The following is a 10,095-nucleotide window of genomic DNA, read 5'->3' as shown; positions in this document are numbered from 1 at the left end:
AAAAAACAACAACAAATAAACACGCATCCGTGATGTCTTCTGACAAAAAATACAAAATTCCACATTTTTGCAGATAGGAGCTTGAAACCTCTACATTAGGGTTCTCTGATACGCTGAATCTGATGGTGCAATTTTCATTAAAGTTCTATGACTTTTAGGGGGTGTTTCCCCCATTTTTCGAAAACAAAATAAATCTTCTCAGGCTTCTAACTTTTTATGGGTAGGACTAAACTTAATGAAACTTATATATTTAAAATAGCATAAAAATCTGATTCTTTTGATATATCTTGTGGTATCAAAATTTTGTTTTTTAGAGTTTCGGTTACTATTGAGCCGGGTCGCTCCTTATTTACAGTTCGTTACCACGAACTGTTTGATAGGCTTGCATTCTTCAGGGCAAGTACACTGGAAAAAGGGGTTCTACGAAAGCAATAAATTTTGAAAGGAAAACAAGCTTCTTTTTCTGGTACTGGTGCATTATGCGGACACCTCTATATACTGCTAAAGAAGTCAAGTTTGGTTAATGCTAATGAAATAAAGTAAAAGAAGATGAATATATAATAGTTTATAAACAAATTTGGGCTATATATTTGCGCATTAGGGGGGGGGGGGGTAAAGCATACCATATATTAAATACTTAACCTAACCTAACCAGAGACATGATACCCAGTTATAATGGTTTATGAACAAAATTATAAGAATTACATAAATGGCAAATCCCAAATTGTAATTTTAACATTCATATTAGATCACCCGTTTCACTGAATTCCACTCTAACAACTGTTTTAGTACCGGGTATCTGTCCCGGTATCTATAGCATCTCTTGTCTGACATTCCATATACAGTGTATAAAAGTGTCCATTTAATGCACTGGTACCCTTTTTCTTTACCCTGATCTGGTTAAAAGTTTCAGGACATTTAATCACTTGGTTTAAAATTTCAGGGATAAGGAACCCCAACAAAACAAAGTATTGATCCATCAAATATGGTACTTTCGATTCATGACACCCTGTTCTTTATGCTTTACTTATAATGTTTTTTTTTTAATAAAGAAGAATTTCGTTAATTAATTACCTTGACATGCATATATTTAAACAAACAAACAGTTGCAGAAAACTATAAAATAAAATATTTAAAAAATGGTCAATTAAGATACATGTATATTCAATGGTGTGTACGGAATGGGGTTGGGAAGTGGGTATATATTAATAACAATCATCCCCCCCTCATCCATCCAAAATTCACAAGCAAAGCTATTATTGCATAAATGACTGTTGATCGAATATTCGGTTTTGATCTACAAATTTTATCGAAAATTGCTCAAACATCTTTTGTAATCTTGATTACTATAATGATTTTCTGATTTTGTTATTTTTGATGTTTTGAAGGCCAATTGAAATGCAGATTGTCCCTGAATGGGAATTGAAGAGGTCATAATAAATGATTTAAAGGAAATTGGAACTTCATGAAACGGGGTAAAGAGTGAAGCTCTGATTCGTTCCCCCTTCCCCAGAACTCATACTGCATGTTTAGCAGGGCCGTATCCAGGGGGGAGGTACCCGGTTTGACCCCCTCCCTGAAATTTTTGACTGAGTCAAAAATTAGTCTAAAAAATACCTGTAAAGACAAAACCTTACCAGAAAAAAAATATGCTCCCACACTAAATCCTATTGCATTTTGTGGGTAAACAGTTGTGCAATCGTTTACACAATTACTAATTGCGTTCCTAATTTACTATCCCATTAATCCTAATTTACTATGCAAGGTCAGGTGAACAGGCGGTTACCTAATTGCCAATTAGGTAACCCCAAGTTCACCTGAACTTGCATAGTAAATTATGATTAATGGGTGCTCGAGGTAAATGTTATAAGAGGAGGGTGCAAGATTGTCAGTTCAATTCAGTTCAATTTTGGACTTGGATAAGAGAAGATCAATTTTCAACATGAAGAGGAAGTTTTACATTACGTCGTTTTTCGCGCCCAAGCGGACCAGGGATGTTCCTGACAGTGGCGTTAGCGGGACGTATCCGAAACATTTATCTACACCTGTGGATCTGGAGGGCACTGGAGCTATCATTGAAGCTTCTAAATCACGAACACTGCAATCACCCAAGACGCACCTGCACCAACCCAGTCTTTGTCGTCGTTTGCAAATGATATCGGTTGTTTTGTCAACAAATCATCCAGTCTCGATGCAAATTCTATACTGCGTTTGCCGAAGAGCCCTTGGGACTCCAGATATCTCCTACATTTTTTCAGTGTCCGAAAAATGGAAGCTGAAGTTTCAGTTAACTTGGCTCGCTCATTTTAGTTGGTTGTCCTACTCTCCGTTTGCAGTTTTCAAAGAAACTGCACCGTATCGGCTGAAAACTTCATTTCTGTCTCTAAGAAAAGGCAGGACAATATCGTGCACCAACTAGACGCGGCGAGGAAAGCGCAAGTTCAAGAAAATCGCCAGAAGTTTCGACCAATTGTTGAGACGGTGAGATTTTGTGGGCGGCAACAGCTTGTCATTCGTGGTACCAACGATTCCGGTCCCTTTTCGGTCTCGGGGTCCAGACCCTTCTCACAATGATGGCAACTTCTGAACACTACTGCTGCTGAGAGCGAGACACGGTGAAGACATTCTGAAGAACCATCTTCTTTCTGCGGTTGAAAATGCCACTTATCTTTCTTCCATCATCCATAATGGTATTATCACCGCATCCGGGGAGCTTCTTCAGCAGTCTATTGTGGAAAGAGTAAACGCAAGTCCATGTTTTTCGGTGCTTGCCGATGAAACGGCCGACGTTTCGAATACCAAGCAGCCGTTTGTTTGCGCCCGCTACACTTTCAAAGGTGCGTCCACTTTCACTTTCTGGATGAGGACTTCCTTGGTTTTACCCCAGTTTCTGATTTGACTGGGCAAGGCCTGGCTTCATCAATCCTGAGATTTCTCGAAAGCCTCGGTCTTAATCTGAACAAGATGCTTTTTCAGGGATTTGATGGTGCAGCAGTGATGAGTGGGTATCCTAGAGGTGTCCAGGCCGTTATACGTGAAACGTATCCAAAAGCACTTTACGTCCATTGTAGTGCGCACAGTCTTAACTTGGTCATCTTTTCTGTATGCTCTATTCCGGCGTTTAAGCATTTCTTCGGTGTCTTGTCACAAGTCTGCAGTTTTTACCATACTTCCCCACTCAGGACAAGGAAATTAAAAGAGAAGATCAACGAAATACTATTGGATTCGAGGAGACATACTTTAATTGGACTCTGCAAAACAAGATGAGTGGAGCGCCACGATTCAGTCGTGCATTTTCTTGAGCTGTACCGACCAATCCTGCGATCCCTGGAAGCTCTTGAAGAGAACGGAAATGCAGAAACGTATGCAAAAGTGGCGCAGTTGCTGGACACAATGAACTAGTCGTAATTTGTTGTGTGTCTCCGTGTGGTCAAAGAGCTTTTCTGCTTTACGCTTCCATTGTGCAAGACTCTTCAGTCAGTTGACTGTGATTTGGCAGCTGCATGCAGGCACGTGGAAACTGTCCTTTCAAAAACAAAGGAAATGCTGCTACTGCTTTGACGTCTATTTTCGACGAAGCTCAGCGTTTTGCCAGCGACTTAGGACTGGAGATGACTCGTCCAAGGACGAGAGGTGGCCGGAATATGCATGTAGACGATCCAGACCTTCTCAACCACTACAAAACCTCGCTCTTTATTCCTTTCCTGGACCTCTCCACTTCCGAGCTGAAACAACGATTTGAGCTTCACCAGAAACTGCTGTCAAATCTCAGCGTCCTTTCTCCTGCCGAAATTGTTTCTGTCGATCTGAAGTAGGGGTCGGTACCGTTTCTGTTTCTGTTTTTCTTCCACTGTTTTCTCCTTTCTCTGTTCTGTTTTTTTTTTTTAAACGGGAAAAACAGAGAACAGGTAGCCGTTTTTGTTTCTGTTCCGTTTCTTTTCTTATCGTTTTTGCCGTTTCTGTTTTTCTTCACTTTCCGTGTTTTGGTTGCTAAAAGAATCATGTCGCATTCTTGCGACTTTTATTGGATTTGGACAATTGCCATGTATAGAGTCTGGATTCTTGATAATCTTGATGCATGGTGAATTTTGTCAGTCCAGACGTCAGAAAATGTCTATGCATGAGAAGGAGAAATTTAAGTAAGTAGAAATTTAAGGCAGGTTAATGTAGCTACAATATATATATATATATATATATATATATATATATATATATATATATATATATATATATATATATATATATATATATATATTTATATTTATATTTATATTTATATTTATATTTATATATATATATATATATATATATATATATATATATATATATATATATATATATATATATATATATATATATATATATATAAATCCCGATAAACACGCGAGAAGTGAAGTTTCGTTAATGGTAATGAAATAAAACAAAAAAGGGTGAAAATATAATAGTTTATGAACAAATTTGGGCTATATATTTGCACATTAGAGGGGGTGGGGGTAAAGCATAGCATAAATTAAATACGTAACCTTACCTAGGTACCTTTTTTTGCCCGGCTTCTTTGTTACGGAGTGAGCAATACCTCACTAGGCAGCGAAAACCTGTTTTTCATATAGCATCTTTGAGATTTCGAGGCAAAAAATACAAAATTCAATATTTTGGCAGATAGGAGCTTCAAACCTCTACAGTAGGGTTCTCTGATACACTGAATCTGATGTACTCATTTTCATTAAGTTTTTATGACTTTTAGGGGTTTTTTCCCCCTTTTTTCGGAAATAAGGCAAATTTTCTCAGGCTCGTAGCTTTTGATGAGTAAGACTAAACTTGATGAAACTTATGTTTTTTAAAATTGAGCATAGAAAATTTGATTCTTTTGATGTATCTATTGGTATCAAAATTCCGTTTTTTAAAGTTTCGGTTACCATTAAGCCGGGTCACTCCTTACTCACAGTTCGTTACCACGAACTGTTTGATAATCGTTACCACGATTATCCTAGTATAGAGTCTGGATTCTTGATCAGCTTGATACATGGTGAATTTTGTCAGTTCAGAGTTCAGAAAATGTCTATGCATGAGAAGGAGAAATTTAAGTAAGTAGAAATTTAAGGTAGGTTAATGTAGCTACATATATATATATATATATATATATATATATATATATATATATATATATATATATATATATGTGTGTATATATATATATATATATATATATATATATATATATATATATATATATATATATATATATATATATATATATATATATATATATATATATATATATTTTATTTATATATATATATATATATATATATATATATATATATATATATATATATATATATATATATATATATATATACATATATATATATATATATATATATATATATATATATATATATATATATATATATATATATATATATATATATATGAGTAAGACTAAACTGATGAAACTTATATTTTTTTAAATTGAGCATAGAAACTTGATTCTTTTGATGTATCTATTGGTATCAAAATTCCGTTTTTAAAGTTTCGGTTACCATTAAGCCGGGTCGCTCCTTACTCACAGTTCGTTACCACGAACTGTTTGATATCTTCATACTATATATATATATATATATGTATATATATATATATATATATATATATATATATATATATATATATATATATATATATATATATATATATATATATATATATATATATATATATATATATATATATATATATATATATATATATATATATATATATATATATATATACCTGTGTACGTGTAAAATTGAATTAATGCTGAAAAACCACATGAGATGAATTCAATTTGTGCTATATAGGCACTTATCTCTTATACCCACCTCACTCAAGAAGTGAAATTAGGTTAATCCTAATGAAATATACTTAAGTATGATTAAAATATAATACTAAAACACAAATTTGGGCCATTATTTGAACGTTAAGGGGTGGGGCTGGGGTTGGTAGTAAAGTGTTGCGGGCCTGCTTGCAAAATGTGTTAGCTACAATTCTTTTGCATATTATGAAGTAAAAATTGTTTTTAACTTCAGGTTGTCCAGCCAAAGAATCGAAAAAAATGTTTCAGATTTTTTCAGAAGATAGAATATATTTCTAGTTAAATATTTAACAAAAAAATTTTAGAAAAGAAAGGAATAAATTTCTATTAAACAGATAGTTTTGTGCTTTTGTAATTACAAGCTTACACCTTTTTTCCTATATAAAGCGAGTTTTTAATTCTATAATTTTTCAAAGATGCCTTATGAGTGGATCCTAGTAAAAATTTCAGGCATTTGAAATATGCAGCTTTAATTTGAGAATAACTAGAAAGATGAAAAGTTTTTAAAATTACTGCCAGAAAGCTCATCTTTGAGAGAGCAATCAATTGATAAAGGTTAGCTAAGAAATCAATCCTCATGCGACCATACAGATGAACAAAAGAACCGAATATCATTGAATTCTATACATCTTCACCTCCCTATGGTCTGAAATTATCTAATTTTTCCATTAAAAGGTGCATTTTTCTCATTTGGACAACTCAGAAACAATGGCAGATCTGGGATTTGGGAGGGGGCTGCTTGCTTATTGAATAAACTTATACTCTGCGAGAGGTGTCTTTTTTCCTTCTTCTCTTATGCTAATTCTTATTCTGTAATTCTGATTTATCATTCTCATTATTATTTATATCATTGCAACCGCAGGAGTGTCAAGAGTTAAACTCACACCGCTCCATGCAATTAGTAATGATATGCTCTACAGGTGCTGATACTTGTGCTGTCATAAATGGCATCAAATCGGGTATCGAATGTTTCATCAAATTTTGACTCTGAATTTGATGTAGGCCTTCCATTAAAGAAGGTTAAATTTTGGGAGCAACATGGGACCTAGAATAAGGGAGCAGATACAGTTACCTGTAGTTACTGCAAAAAAAGACGTAAATTCAACAAGGGGGTCTGCAACGTCGTTTAAAAATCACCTCAAAAGTAAGCACAAAATTCCTGAACAACCTAAAACAAATACTGTTCCCAAGAAGTCATATCCTACAGCCTTGCCTGAGCTCAGTACGCCAAGCAAATCACGCAAATATTGCGAAACCACCCAAACTCAAGTTAAAGCCACAGCAAGCAAAAATAGTGATATAAGAAATTATTTGAATTCTAAAAAGCAGCAGCAGCTGAAGCTGAACAAGTTATACAGCAAAACAATTTGTATTGACAAGCTTCCTATTTCAATATTTGAAAAACTGGGAGTAAAGGGTCTAATTTCTAAGCATACTGGAGGTCTTACTGGCCCCTCAGCTCGTACTGTTGCAAGACATTTTGTTAGTAGAAGTGATCCTAAAGGTACAGAACGAAAACCCCTGCTGCAATCTACAATTTAGTTTAATGCTGACGGGACATAATTTATTCAAAGATTATCGATCGAGTCTAATGGGGGTCAAGGTCAATCGATCTGTTGTTGTTGTTGTTTGGTCACGTGTAATGACATGAGGAGTGATTTACATAATCGATTGGAGAATTATTGATTCACGAGCATGGGGAATTATGAAACAATACGGTCATAGAGTCCCTAGGGAGAAAGATTACGTAATCGCTCAATGACCTCTTTTTCCAAGGTCGATTTATTTGATGTTTCTATGTGTAATAGCTCCGGGGCGAAGGTTGCACATGCGCATTGAATTCTAACGGGAACAATGTTATTGATCTAGGACTTGAGGGGGAAGTGAATTTCCGAGAACTTGATTGCGTAATCAAAGTGTGTCAACAACAACAACAACGACCTTGACATTCACTGAGAGCGTGCACTTACAACAACAAAAACCCGGAATTTGGAACACCTATGCTGTCGACCTCAATTCACCTATCGTGAATCAATAATTCCCCTTAGAAAACAACAAATTAATTTCCCCTTTCTTGAAAGATCAATCAATCAATGACATCATCTGTCAGACTTTAAAAATTTTCGCCTAGAAACATTTCTCCAGGAATAGATTCAAATCATTAATGTCTTTACCTCGGGAACAGTTCTACTGGTCGAACTCCAAAGGATATTAATAACCAAAGGCCATGGAAACAATTAGGCAAGAAACATCTTAGCGATGAATTGTTTTAGCGCGCGAAAAGGTTTCCTATTAATTTGAAATGCGTTTGCGCAGAGATGCCAATAACAAAGGAACACGCTGAATTTGCGTTTAGTGATTATTTGGGCGAAACCGTTTTAGACAGGTTATGGAACTATTTCGGCGAAACAGATAGAGACATTTTAAAAGAAGATTTTTGAAGAGATTTTAGAAGAGAATTTGAGTGTGGTCGTTATAATACACAAGTTTCATTTGAACAGTGTTGTGAGGTCCTCTAACCCAACCCCAAAGGGTTCCAATCCTCCTACCCCAACCCCGAAGGAAGCCCCCGGTCCTCAAAAGCCCCCCAAGCTCCCAAAGGCCCTCCACCGGTCCCCAAATGTCCCCCAGGCCCCCAACGGCCCCCCCGGCCCCCCAAAGGCCCATCGAGCTCCCAAAGGACCAACGGGGTCCCAAAGGCCCTCCACCGGTCCCCAAATGTCCCCCAGGCACCCAAAGGCCCTCCCTGTGCCCCCCCCAAAGGCCCATCGAGCTCCCAAAGGACCAACGGGGTCCCAAAGGCCTTCCACCGGTCCCCAAATGTCCCTCCGGACCCCCAAAGGCCCTCCCTGTGCCCCAAAGGCCCACCGGTCCGCAAATGTCCCTCCGGACCCCCAAAGGCCCTCCCTGTGCCCCAAAGGCCCTCCATGTGCCCCCATTCAATTATCAGAAAGTATTGTGACACAATGGATAGAACATATGAAATTATTGATGAACTTGAAGCCTTGGCAGCCACAATTAGCAATGTAAGTTCTGTTTTCATTTTTTATTTTCAAAATAAAATTGTTTTCCGTGGTCACCCTCACACACACACACACACACACACACAAACTTACACAAACACACAAAAAACTTATATCCACACGCAAAAGCTTAGACACACAAAAACTTACACACACACACAAAAACTTACACCCACACGCAAAAACTAAAATTCACACACAAACTTAAATGCACACAAAAACTTACACACACACACAAAAACTTACACACACTCACAAAAACTTACACACACACACAAAAACTCACACACACACAAACGAAAACTTACACACACACGCCAAAACTTACACACACACACAAAAACTTACACACACACACACACACACACACACAAACTAACACATGCACACTAAAACTTACAAGCACACAAAAACAAATACACACACACAAGAAAACTTACACACACACGACAAAACTTACACACACAAGAGCTTAGACACACAAAAACTTACACACACACACACACTAAAACTAACACACACACTCAAAAACTAACACACACACACACACACAAAAACTAAAACAATCACACGAAAACTTAAAAGCACACAAAAAATTAAAGGCAAAAAAAAAATTACAAACACACACACACAAAACTTAAACACAAACACACACACACACACGAAAACAAACACACACACACGCCAAAAAAAACACACACACAAAAACTAACATACACACACACATACACAAACACACAAACTAACACATTAACACAAAAAAAACTCACACACACACGCACAAAAACTTACACACACACACACGAAAATTTACACACACACGCCAAAACTTACACACACAAAAAATTACACACACACACAAACTTACACACACACACAAACAAACAAAACTAACACACACAAAAACTTACACACACACATACACACACACACACACACACACACACACACACAAACTTACACAAACGCAAAAAACTTACAAAAAACTTATATCCACACGCAATAGCTTAGACACACAAAAACTTACACACACACACGAAAACTTACACACACGCACAAAGAGCTTACACACACACACAAGACTTACACACACACACACGAAAACTTACACACACACACGCAAAACTTACATGCACAAACTTACACACACACACACACACAGACACACACACACACACACACACACAAAAACTTACACATGCACACGAGAACTTACAT

The sequence above is a fragment of the Artemia sp. Qi Xiang Cuo genome, chromosome 15 (genome assembly GCF_049724085.1).
Source record: "Artemia sp. Qi Xiang Cuo chromosome 15, ASM4972408v1, whole genome shotgun sequence".
Lineage (NCBI taxonomy): Eukaryota > Metazoa > Arthropoda > Branchiopoda > Anostraca > Artemiidae > Artemia > Artemia sp. Qi Xiang Cuo.
The sequence above is the reverse complement of the archived record's forward strand: the minus strand, read 5'-3'. Positions refer to the sequence as shown.